The sequence below is a fragment of the Acinonyx jubatus genome, chromosome E1 (assembly GCF_027475565.1).
Source record: "Acinonyx jubatus isolate Ajub_Pintada_27869175 chromosome E1, VMU_Ajub_asm_v1.0, whole genome shotgun sequence".
In the NCBI taxonomy this organism is placed as follows: Eukaryota; Metazoa; Chordata; class Mammalia; order Carnivora; family Felidae; genus Acinonyx; species Acinonyx jubatus.
The window spans coordinates 3,256,992-3,269,815 of record NC_069397.1 but is presented as its reverse complement, the minus strand read 5'-3'; the positions used below and the strand labels follow the sequence as shown (position 1 = coordinate 3,269,815).

General features: G+C 50.9%; 1 long non-coding RNA gene across 1 annotated transcript in view; it reads left to right on the top strand.

Moving 5' to 3' along the window:
• LOC113595989 (uncharacterized) overlaps window positions 1-12,824 on the top strand; it is a 41,318-nt gene that overhangs the window by 5,910 nt on the left and 22,584 nt on the right. The window contains exons 2-4 of the long non-coding RNA XR_003416695.2: window positions 858-980; window positions 1,619-1,715; window positions 6,024-6,094. This is a non-coding gene — a long non-coding RNA (uncharacterized LOC113595989). The remainder of the gene's footprint in view (window positions 1-857; window positions 981-1,618; window positions 1,716-6,023; window positions 6,095-12,824) is intronic.

The following is a 12,824-nucleotide window of genomic DNA, read 5'->3' as shown; positions in this document are numbered from 1 at the left end:
GACTTGCAGGGGAACAATAATGCAACAGATCCAAGTGGGGTGTTGTGGGTTGACCGGGGTGCAGAGGGTCCACAGATCTTCCCGGCTCCCGACAGCAGATCCTGGGATGCCTCAGGAAGCCTGGGGCTCTTCAGAATCCAGTTGGAAACTTCCTTGGCTTCAGTATTTTGAAGGCTCCTGCCTGCTTAGCATTGCATGTTACCTGGACTCTCTGGGTTCCCAAATCTTAACTCTCGATTATTTATATACTATTTAAGTTCCATCTCCTGCTTGAATTTTTATTACTTACAACGTTAAGGATGCAATTTGGGGGGTGCCTGGGTGGCTCAGTCGGTTAAGTGTCCGACTTCGGCTCAGGTCATGATCTCAAGGTCCGTGAGTTCGAGCCCCGCGTCGGGCTCTGTGCTGACAGCTCCGAGCCTGGAGCCTGCTTCGGATTCTGTGTCTCCCTCTCTCTCTGCCCCTCCCCTGTTTGCATTCTGAACCTCTTTCAAAAATAAACATTTAAGAAATTTTTTTAAAAGGATGCAATTTTTAAGAGGCAATCTAGCGTCGTGGTTTTAAATGCAGACTCATAAACTCTGAGTGCCATGACCTCGAGCATGTTTCTTAATCTCTCTGTGCCTCTGTTTCCCCATCTGTAAAACGGAGAGCCTCGCAAGCAGCTCATAGGATTGCTATGACAACCTATGCTATGCTATGACATATGCAATTATGCTATGACATAATTGACATAATTAATGTACGTACATCATATTACGTACCTGGGACATAGGAAGTCTGGAATATTTTCTGTCATTGTGATTCCGGTGATTGAAAGAATTCACGAGCCATCATTCTGTTTCACTCTGCTCCAGAGGAGCCTGGAGGTTGGGACCAGGATGCCTGTCTCCATCAACACTGTGGTCCTTAACTAACGAGCGAGTGTCAGGAGTGAACACACAGATGGGAAGATTCAGCCGCGTCAACAAATAGCAAGGGTGAGAACTTCCAGCATCGTTGCCATCGTGTGCATGTTGAGTGCCTGCAGTCTCCTCCAAGTGTGGGTCTGAGGCACCAGAGAGGGGATGCTTGAGACAGTGATCACCCACCTCCCCATGCTGCCCCAGCCCTGCTGGGGGAAGGTATCGCTGAAAACGTGAAGGTAACTCCTAGTGGCCTCTTCTTTCTTGAGACACAGCAGGAGTGATGAAGACAGAGGGTAAGGGTGGTATTTATGCCAAGTTTTGGCCCATCCTTTTCTCCTTCCCCACAATTTTTTCCTGCATGTGCCCTCCAGGATCCCCTCTGCCTCTTAGAGAGAGAGAGCAAGCTGAGGACTGGTTAGCGGACGGTCCACACAGTGCCCCTCCTCATGGGAGGTACCAGCAGAGTTTAAAATACTCCTTCTAATAATCATTATAGATACAAAGCTTGTATAGCACTTGCAAAGAGTAGGCTTTGATACTCTGCTCTACAAAGAGGTGGAGCTAATTCCCTTCCCCTTGAGTGTGGGCTGGGCTTCCCAGCTCGCTTGGGAAGAAAGGAATATGGCGGGAGTAAGGGTTTCTGACATCCAAGAGTAGGTCATAAAAAGCACTGTGGTTTCCTCCTTTCTCTCTCTCTGGGTTCCATTCAGTCTGTGGAGAAGCCAGCTGCCATGTCATGAGGACACTCAAGCGACCCTGGTGGAGAAGTCTACACGGGGAACAAAGTCCTCCCCCACCAATAACCATGTGAGTAGATCTCGGAAGTGGGTCCTCCTACCTTAGATGAGCCATCAGATGCCTGTAGCCTTGGTCAGTATCTTGACTACACTTCATGATACACCCGGGGCCAGAATCACGCAGTTAAGCTGCTCTAGATTTCGGATCCTCAGAAATCATATTATTGGGGTTTGGTTTTTTTGTTTTTCTTTTGTCGTGATCTCACTTTCTCAGCCCTTTCTTGGCTGACAGCCAGTCTAAAGCAGCCACCCCATCACTCTCTACTATCCAAATCCCATATACTCTTTTATACCACCTATGACTACTTAACTTTCCTCTTTGTTCATGGTTTTTAGCTAGCTCCACTGTAATTTAAGTTCCACGAGAGCAGGAATAGGTGTTGGCGTATTCAGAGGTGTGTGCGCATTATCGGCAGCCGTGCCTGGTACACAGTAGGTACTCATTAAGTGTTTGGGGGTGAATCAAATGAATGAAAGGTATATTCTTTCACGGAAGGATCTGTGTTGATCTTCGCATCTCCACGATTCTGAACGCAGTAGCTGGAGCGTGATCAGAGCTCGCTTAACATTCCAGGACAAAAATAACTTTGTAAGACAGTAACGAAGTGAAAAATGAACAGTGGTGATCCCCGAACCCCTCATAAAATACGTGTGATATTCTTTTACGCCCCTAAGTCTGAGGTAACGTATTCCCTAGACCTACCGCAGATAACCATGACAAAGAATTAGTTTTCTTTTTCTTTTTTTTTTCCTACTCACTTGAAAACAGGTTGCGGACATCGTGACCCTTCGGGCCCAGATACTTTAGCGTGTTTTTCTAAGAACAGTAACACTGGATAATTTTATTTCAGTTTATTAGGATTTATGACACCCACTGTATTTGCCACGGCAGCACATACGCTAAAAATAGGAATTATCACACCCATGAATTCGATATGGGTTAATATCTAATATACAGTTGAATTTCTCCAACTATCCCAATGGCTCCCGGCGTCATTTAGAGCAAAAGACAAAGTCCTCACGGAGGCCACGAGGCACCACCAAGGTGCATTGGCTGTTCCCTGTGTGTCCAATTTGCTCTCATCTCCTTCAAGTCTTGGCTCAGATGGCTCCTCCTCTAGGGGGTTGACCATGACTACCCGTTCTTGAACTTCAGTCCCCCCCCCCACCCCCTGGTTCTCCCATCCCCTTGCCCTGTAGATGTTTCTACACAAAGTATCCTCTTGGAACCTCTTCGATTCTGAGTAGTATGTGTCTCCCCTATTAGCATGGGAGCCCTGGGAGGTCAAGGGCTGTGGTCTGTGTTCTCTGCAATGTTCTACTGCCTAGAACAGCGCCTGGAGCAAACATCAGCGGCTGGTTGCAAGCTGGGCGCGAGCCTAGAGATGTGCCTCCCACCGGCTCTGGCAAAGGGGACCTTGGGTGGTGTAATGATAATGGGCCACGCGCCATCTCTGCTGGAGAACTTGGCCACATTTCGGGGAGACCCGGACAGGATGAGGGCAAGCCCTGCTAGCCAGAGAGGGACTGAGGGATGACGGTATTTGCTGGACTCTTATCCCTGGCACCACGATGTTCTGCCTCACATCCTGTATCTCAGAACATCCCTCTTACCCCGGAACATTTTTATACTCCCCTTTAAGAAAGAGTTAATAGGGGCGCATGAGTGGCTCAGTCCGTTAAGCCTCTAACTTCAGCTCAGGTCATGATCCCACAGTTTGTGAGTTCAAGCCCCACGTCGGGCTCTGCGCTTGGAACCTGGAGCCTGCTTCAGATTCTGTGTCTCCTTCTCTCTCTGCCCCTCTCGCCCCCCCCCCCCCAAATAAATACACATTTAAAAAAAGAGTTAATAGTACTAATAATCACTGGCATGTCATAATAAATGCACCCCGTGTAACAGTCATGATGCCAAACCCTTTAAACCTGGTGTCTCTAATGTAATCCTCTTAATAATCCTGCCAGGCGGGTTTTATCGTAAATCTCATTTTCGGGACAAAGATGATTCAGAGGTTTAGCTGACTTTTAAAATTCGTATTTACTTTACTGAAATTACAATTCAAAACATCTAGCTCTCTTCCTTAAGCTCCGGCTTACAAATCTTATTCTATTTATGCCCAACATATTTTAACTCTCACTTCTAAAACGAGTTTGAACGTCTGATTCCAGTGACCAAGTTAAACTCCCATAAACATTTTAAATTGTGGGCAAACATCTATTGTGTTCGGTTTCCTCTTAGTGTACTTTAATGGTGTGACAAGACAAAATCTTTCCAAGTATTTAAATTCACATTATTCACCCAATAAATTAAACTCAAATCAATAAATTTGAGTTCTCAGAAATGTTCCAATACTATGGATAAGTTTAAGAAATTCTCAGTTTAAAATTCTAAAGCCAGAGGTGCCTGGGTGGCTCAGTCAGTTAAGCATCCAACTCTTGGTTTCGGCTCAGGTCATGATCTCGGGGTTCGTGAGTTCGGGCCCCACGTCGGGCTCGGTGCTGACGGCTCAGGGCCTGGAGCCTGCGTCTGACTCTGTGTCTCCCTCTCTCTCTGCTCCTCCTCCCCCACTCGTGCTCGCTCGCTCTCTCTCTCTCAAAAATAAACATTAAAAAAATGTTTTTAACAACAAAGAAATAAAAATAAAAAAAGATTAGTCAGGTCATTTCTAAAGCTAAAGATCTCTGAGCCAGATGGGATCCAGCATTCTTCCCTACTTGACGGCCTCTGTGGACCAGGCAAGGCTTAGAGATATTAAACTGATGTGTGATTGAATCATGGTTTAGGAATCAACTGTTTTTCCACCGAGTGGTGGAAATTCAGGCGTCCGCCAACAACGGGAGGGGACTTGGGGAGGCCGCCAGTTTCTTCCCAGGTCTGTGACATCACGCCCCATTCTTCTGCCACCTGGGAGGTCAGCCAGCAATTAGGGCAGGAAATGGGGAGACTTCCGTCAAGAATCCTGTGTTGCCTTCTCTCCTGCCCTGAAGGACAAAGGTCACCCGGGTGGGACCAGAAGACAGGAGCAGCAGAGAGAGGTTCCTCCCGAGGCAGCACAGAGGCGCCCAAACACCTGTTTATTGATCTCCTTTTGAGTTCCATTAAGCCCAGGTAGGCTGATAGGGCGGATGGATTGTTCCCATTTTTCATTCATCCAACAAGTATTCATCGCGCGTGTATTACAGGCAAGGCGTTGCCTTCAAGGAGCTCACGGTCCCCGGCAGAAAGCAGTGGCCGGAGCTGGGGCCGAATGTAATCTACGTCACCGGAGGCTGGGGAGGGAGGGTCATCTCCCTCTGGTGGAAAGAGATCAGAGCTGGCTTCGTGAAGGAGGGGACATTCGATATTCGGCTGTGTTTGCTGGGCACCTACTATATGCCCGAGGGGCTTGGGGACGAACGAGAAAGAGCTAAGCAAGGTACTGCAGGTTACGAGGGGCTAATGTTCACTGAACGCTTCCGTCCCGCTGACCCTGTTCTAAGGGCTTTACCCAGACTGACCTGCGTAGTCCTCCCTGCCCTCTGTGAGGCAGGAAACCCTCGACGCCCCCATTTTGCGGGTCAGGAGACTGATTTCACTTGCCTGTGGCTGCACAGCAGTCCCCTCCCGTCCGAAATGTAATGGCTTCGCACAGCAACCATTGTATCTTACTGTTTATTCGGCGGGTCAGGAACTCAGGGCTCAGCGGGGACAGCTCATCTCTGCTCCACTGGGTGGCACGGCATCGCGTCCGCCACATTCACAACGCTGGTCAGCGACTGGCGCAGAGCCAGCCCGGGTTCGAGGGGAAGGGATTCGGTCGACAGGCAAGGAGCGGCAAAGTCACGTGGCAAAAGCCACGCGGGATGGAAGGGATTGCTCTGGTCATCTTTGGAAACAATCTTACGCCAACGTGGGGTTTAAGTGACTTGCTTGACGTCCTACCGCTAATAAGCAGGCTGTGGGCAGTCAGCGGGGTGCAGGTGAGACGTGCAGAAGCCTGGAGAAGCTTCGCGTACGACGGAGCCTGGAGCGTAACCGTTCAGGTCGCCGCTTGACGAGAATGAGGCAAAAACGCTAGGCCGCGGATGACCTTGAGTGCCAGGCTAAGCTGTCTGGACTTGACCGTGTAGGCAGTGGGAAGCTGCGAGAAGGTCCGGAGCGGAAGGACTTGTCCAGGACCGTGCCCTGGGGACACTGGGAGACTGGCGGGCCGGTGAATACGGACACTGCCGGAGTGGTGCTCTCTGATCTGACCCGGATAGCACAGGAGGGAAGAGAGGTGTGTATGCAGGAGACATCCGGGGTGGATCCCACCTAACCCTGTAACTTGGCATTTAACAGGTGAGGAAATCGTGACTCCGAGAGGTCAACGCTCCGGGATGTCCTAGCAAAGCCACCGGCAAAGGCAGAGGGTAAGAGGCCCGTGGGTGAAAGTGTAAACGGAGGGTGGGGGCCCGGGGTCCAGGTCTCATGACCCCTAATGCATTCAAGTGCAGTGGGAGCGTTCGCGGTGGGAAGCAGGGAAGTCGGGGCTCCGTTGACTTCAGTGTGGGACACATGGCACCAGCCTGGCATGGCTGTCGGTCCAGTGCGCTGTCCAATGAGGGGGTGACTCGGCTTGAGTCAACAGAAAGAGCCCGCCCGGGGGGTGACAGGGTACCCTTCCGTGCTGGCAGCTCGGAGCCTGGAGCCCGCTTCAGATTCTGTGTCTCCCTCTCTCTCTCTGCCCCTCCCCGACTCGCTCGCTCACTCTCTCTCAAAAATGAATACATGTGTAAAAAAATTTAAATAAAACTTTTTCAAAGCAGCAGGGAAGAGACAAGAGGGGGTGGGATACACAGGGCTTGCAAAGCTCTCACTTTGAAAAAAAAAGGGGAAAGAGCCTGGTTGATCTCACTCTTAGCATCGTTGGCTGAAAGGGGGTTCCCCACCCCCCTCTGTACCGGTCGCTCCCTGGGATCTGTATTTTCTATTCTCCTGACACACTTTGTGCACAGAGAGTGCATTTTGGCTCCCTCCAAAATCGGGCTCTAAATTTAGAACCGGCCTCAAAACTTCTGATCTTTGAGCTCCACTCGCCTGGCTCGGCCCAGCCTGCAACAGCCACTTATCACCATTCACGTTCTTCCTATTTGGTTCTCCGGTTGTCTTAGAAACGGGAACGGGTATGATAGGTCGTGGCCAAGAAGCCTCAGCCAGAGCCTCACCAGGCTACCCGGGCAGGACCCGGTGCCTGCTCTTTGCGTAAAGAACGTTCTCTCCGAGCAGAAAGCGTGTCGCCCTCGCTATCTCCGAGCTGGGCCCCTTGGGCGCCTTCCAAATTCCTCCGGTCTCTCTCCCATCTGTGGCAAGTTCCTGCCCTGTCTTCTCATCTCTGCAATCGCCGGGAAGGGGAGGAAGCCGTCCTTGGTTTGTGCCTCGGCCAGCTGCTTGCCATCTGGACTCAGGCCGATTAACCCCCGACCTCCAGCCAGCAGCCTTTCTGTCGCCTCCTTCCACGTGCCCAGGCTGGGAGAAGGAGCTAAGAACCTCCTAGTCCCTCCTAGTCTAAAACGAAGAGTGGGACGGGTGGGCCTCCACCCCCACGGTGCGCCCCGCTTGAAACGGCCCGTGCCTGAGGGGCGCCTGGGTGGCTCGGTGGGTTAAGCAGCGGGCTCTTGATTTCGGCTCAGGTCATGATCTCACGGTCCAGTCCGTGAGATCAAGCCCCACACTGAGCTCCACGCTGGCAGTGCGCGGAGCCTGCTTCGGATTCTCCCTCTCTCTCCCCCTCCCCTGCTCACACTTGCTCTCTCTCAAATAAATAAACTTAAAAAAAAAAAAATTCCATGCCTCTACGAGCATGACCATTTTTACCCAAGAAATGGTCCTTTAATAATCAAAGAGAGGAGCATCACAGAATGCCATCCACACATCCCTGAGAGCAGCAGTGATGTCACATACCGAGTTCCAGCATCCCTCGAGGAAATCCAGAGGCATAACCCTCCAAAATCAACCCAGAACAATTCTGCGGGAGACCAGGCCCATCTGGATCCCATCTGTAGTCGTTCTGAAGGTCCGTCCTAACCTTCTAGAGCAGAGTTTCCCGAATTGCTCTCCGCGGAACACCAGGATCGCAAATGCACTTGGCCTTCGTCAACCTGTTGTCCGATACGTTTGGGGAAAGCGAGGTTGCTTTGCTGCAGGACTTCTCAGAGCCTTTAAGGCTAAGGTGCCTTGAGTACAGAGCCACAGACATTTTGCTTACCCTTCATAGCACTGTGGTTTTGCCATTGTGCTATTTCCATTCTACAGATGAGAAAAGGAGTCTCAGACTCACACGTGAAGGAGTCGGGATCTGAATCCAGAGGCCACGTGCCTAACACGACGCTCTATTTTTCTCCCCATGTTAGTAAGTTCCAGAAAGAAGTTACGGGCCCGGAGAGGCTGCCTTTGTCCCAGCTGAGACATCTCAGAGGAAACAGAACAAAGGGTGGGTTTGGCGGGAAGGAGAGGAGAGAGTAAGGGGGACACGTTAGGCATATGTAGAGTCAGGTGTAAAGGCTCACAGCTGTGACAGGGACGGGGACTCACATCTCCGCTGCTCCTCACGACCGGAACCAGTCTCTGGGGCCGGTCAGGTGGAGGTCACAAAGGAGAAAGACACACAAAGACTTGTGGAGGTTCAAAGATGCCCATTCTAGAAACATCCACCGTGCACCCAGATGCGTACTGCTCCACTGCCCTCCCCAACGTCACCCCCGGGTGGCCAGACTGCTCCTAGGGCATTCGGAGAGTCTGGATCACCAGTCCCTCGTTCACTGAGGGAACACAGCGCCCTGTCTGGGAGACACGGTGGCGAGCGAATCTATTGTTCTCCGGGAGAGACACGCCTTAAAAATAATGCTCCCGAGTGGTGTCGTTGCAGCCAAAGTAAGTCCTCTGAAGGGAAAGGACAGGGTTCTGTGACGGTACGTTTCAGAGGAACATGATCTAGCGTAGGGAGCCATGTGGCCATGGAGGGGGACCACTCGCCTGTCCCTTCCAGAGGCCCTCTTGCAAGGGACGTACTTGGCTGGTGGCCCCCAGCTGCCACACCTTCAGCCTCAGTGTTCACACCGAGTGCTCCCTCCCCAGGCAGCTGCTAGCCAAGGAGGGAGCACAGCAGGGGACACCGTGGCAGGGCCACCTGCCGGTGGGGACGCTCTCAAGGCTGTCGTGTAATCTGAAGCTCATCCTTCCCTCTCCCCACTTAGAGGCTCCCCACCCCTCCCTGCCCCCTTCACATCACTTGGGGATCTGCCTCTTGTTGAACAACAGAATTCAACGGAGTAAATCTGGAAGGTCTTGTTGGCTGCAGTCAACAGTTCATGAATCCAGCAGCGTCCCATCCAGCAGAGAGAAAGGAGCTCTGAGTTGCTGTACAAAATGAAAGACTTTTATACACAGAGGAGTGCAGGAAAAAGGAAGTTCTGTACTGGCAAAAATAAATAAATAAATAAATAAATAAATAAATAAATAAATAAGAAGTGGGTTGGTTATTACCGGGTCACTTTCGTTTCACGGATGGCTGGGATCTACCAGGCAGATGACCATCGGTGCTGATTAGGTGGTTCTTGGCTGACTGGCCCAAGATTCCATTTCTGGGAGAGCCGAGACTGGAATTAAGTTGGATCTTGGGGGCACCTGGGTGTGGCTCCGTCGGTGAAGCATCTGACGTCGGCTCGGGTCACGATCCCACGGTTCATGAGTTCGAGCCCCACGTTGGGCTCTGTGCTGACAGCGTGGAGCCTGCTTGGGATTCTCTCTCTCTTTTTCTCTCTCTCTCTGTCTCTCTCTCTCTCTGCCCCTTCCCCACTTGCACTCTCTCCCTCTCTCAAAATAAATAAGGAAACTTTAAAAAAATTCTTTAAAAAAGTTGAATCTTGGTTTGGGGACGCGGGGCTTAGCATAAACAGCTCAGTTTGGATGGAGCCTGTTGTCTTGTGTTTAAGACAAGGAAAATAAGAAAATAAATATTTTGAGCTGAATGATACATGGAAAGATAGTCCATCAAAATTTGTAGTAGAGGGGCGCCTGGGTGGCTCAGTCGGTTGGGCGTCCAACTTCAGCCAGGTCACGATCTCGCGGTCCGTGAGTTCGAGCCCCGTATCGGGCTCTGGGCTGATGGCTCAGAGCCTGGAGCCTGCTTCCGATTCTGTGTCTCCTCTCTCTGTCCCTCCCCTGCTCTCTCTTGCTCTCTCTCTCAAAAATAAACATTAAAAAAAGAATTAAAAAGGAAAACAGATGAACAGAAAATTAACAAAGCCAAAAAGTTGATCCATTGAAAATATCAAGAAAATTGGTAAATTCCTAACTAGATGGATCAAGGAGAGAGAGAGGAGGAGATCTCGTGGTTTGTGAGTTTGAGCCCCACGTCGGGCTCTGTGCCGACAGCTCAGAGCCTGGAGCCTGCTCCGCATTCTGTGTCTGCCTCTCACTCTGACCCTCCTCTGTTCATGCTCTGTCTCTCTCCCTCAAAATAAATAAACATTAAATAAAATTTTTAAAAACAACAATTTACAACCTCTCAAAACTGATGCAAGATGAAACTGAAAATCCAAATAGTTTTATCTATCGAAGAAATTGAATTCATGATCAAAACCCTTCCCACAAACAAACAGAAGCAAAGAACAACTTCAAGCCCGGATAGTTTTACTGGTGAATTCTCTCAAATATTTAAGGAAGAAATAACACCAAACTTACACAATCTGTCAGGAAAAAAAAAAAAGGAATAGGAGGGAACACTTCCTGATTTATTTTTATTTCCTTTCATGTTTATTTATTTTTGGGGGGGGGCAGGAGCAGAGAGAGGGAGATAGCAGTGAGTCTAATGCGGGGCTCGAACTGGTGAACTGTGAGATCATGACCTGAGCCGAAGTCGGACGCTCAACCGACTGAGCCACCCAAGCACCCCTTCTGAATTTATTTTATGAGGCCAGCAATACCCTGACACCAAAATAACAAAGAGATTATAAGTGGATGGATGGATAGATGGATGGATGGATAGATGGATGGACAGAATCCAGGTCTCCATATCTCAGTTCAATAAGATTTATTTCTTCCTATGCTACCTACCCAGAAATAGGTCATCAGGAAGGCTGTGCTTGTCATAGACACTCAAGGATCAGGTGGATGAAACACCCATCTTGACGCCTGCTTTCACTAGGATCACGGCAGAGAAAGGAGACATGGTGAATTGCATACTGATTCTTAAAGCTTCTGCCCTGAAATGACCTATTTCACTTGTGCTCATGTTCATGACCATGTCCCAAGGAGATGGGGAAGTCCTCACATGTGCTCAGCCAGGGAGAAGGGACAGTGACTCTCTCAGGAGCCACAGCCCTATACATAGTGACAGAAGAGCCTAAATAACCCAATGCGAGTGACTCGCCCAGTGAGAGAGGACAGAGTGGACAACACGGGGACCCTGGGACCTGGCCTTAAAAAATGCCACCACCCTGAGAGAGGGGATGAGCCCGTGACAGAAGCCGAGATGGGGTAACCAGGGGTGGGGTTGGGACCGGATATGTTCGTGATGAGATGGGCCCACTGCTTCCGACGTGAATGAGGGGTCCCGTAAGACGAGGGTGAGAACAATGAGGACGTCACCAGACGTCACCAGTATGTCAGTGGAGCGACAGAGGAGGCAGCCAGAGTGGAAGGGGTAAGAACTGAGGGTGAGGTGGAGACAGGAGTGCGGAATATGTTCGGACACCCTTTGAAGACGCTGGCGGGGAGGGGAAGAAGGCTGTCTACCTGGAGGGGAACGATGTGTGTGTAGAGACGACTCGTGTGCTCGTTCGGCGGGAGAAGCCAGAGAACGTTCAGATGTTGACGGCAAGGGCTGAAATGCACAAGAGAAGGCGGTCAGGGACAACGCGAGGTTCCTGGAAGGCGGGACCTGGAAACCGGAGGTGACAGAACGAGGAGGGAGGCGCCGTGCGATGGAGACAAGCCAGCAGAGGAAGCAGGGGAGAGGCAGTGGAAAGGAGGGAACAGAGCGGGGCAGCGGCGGGAGGCGGAAAGTCTGCAGCGGAGTCTTGGTGGTCCCTGGGGTGGCTTCCTGTTCTGGAAGCCCTTCCAGATCCATTCTGACTTCCGGTTCTGGACCCTCTGGAGTCCCCCTTTTTCTTGAAAATATTTCATGCATCCGTCCAACAGATATTTATGGAGTATGTGCCATGGGCCAAGCCTGGTCCTGAGCACTGCAGGTAGAAAAGTCAAGAAGACAGATCCCAACCTCTTTGGCGAGGCAGGTGCCCTCGGTTTGGACCGATAGACGTGACGAATATGGGGACCAGGGGGGAACGGACTTCCCATAGCAGGAAGAGGGCTGTTGGGGAGGGTTTGTCATGGGGAACGTCTTGGGGCCTTTGGGGAAAGGGGGTGTGTGTGTCCAGATACGTCTCTGGGGCAGCTCGATGCAGAGAACCTCTCTGGGCTTTGAGGGCTGTGACGTGCAGCTGTGTGCGGTCGATCATATGCGTGAAAAGCAAGAGAGACGGATCGAGAAAGGGACGCCCTTGTAGGAAGCGTGCCCTCTCTGATTTCTTGTTGCCCCTTTTCACTTTCGTGATAGACGCTTGAACACGCGGACGATGACGGAGAGAGTAGCACCGTGAACTTCCGAGAACCCGCCATCCTCTCTAGGACTGACCCCTCCTTCCACCGCACACCTCTGTCTGTGCGCGCCCGCCCCCCCCCCCCCCCAAGCCGGCAATCCATCGTGCATCTTGTCACAAAATCTCAGTTTCGGCTACTCCCGAAACCACGACTACGTCTCTGGGCTCTTCTGCAACCTGAGTCCATAGAGTTCTCTCGAAACTTCATTTCGAAGTGAATTTTCTTCCTCTGGTAATGGAAAGAATCCTGCCTAATTATAGAGACCCAGAGTTTCGTCCCACCCAACCTTATCTGCCTGTCACCCTGGGCCCAAGTACCCTTTCAAGGGCATCCGCCGTTTGCTTATCTACGGCTGCATAACGAGTTATCCCAGACTTAGTGACCAGCCTCTAAGATGGCCCTTAAAGATCCTCACTGGCTGGTAACCATGCCCCTGGTGCAGTCCCCTCCCATATCCTATCAAGGTGACTTGCTGAGGCCAACAGAATACAGTGGAAG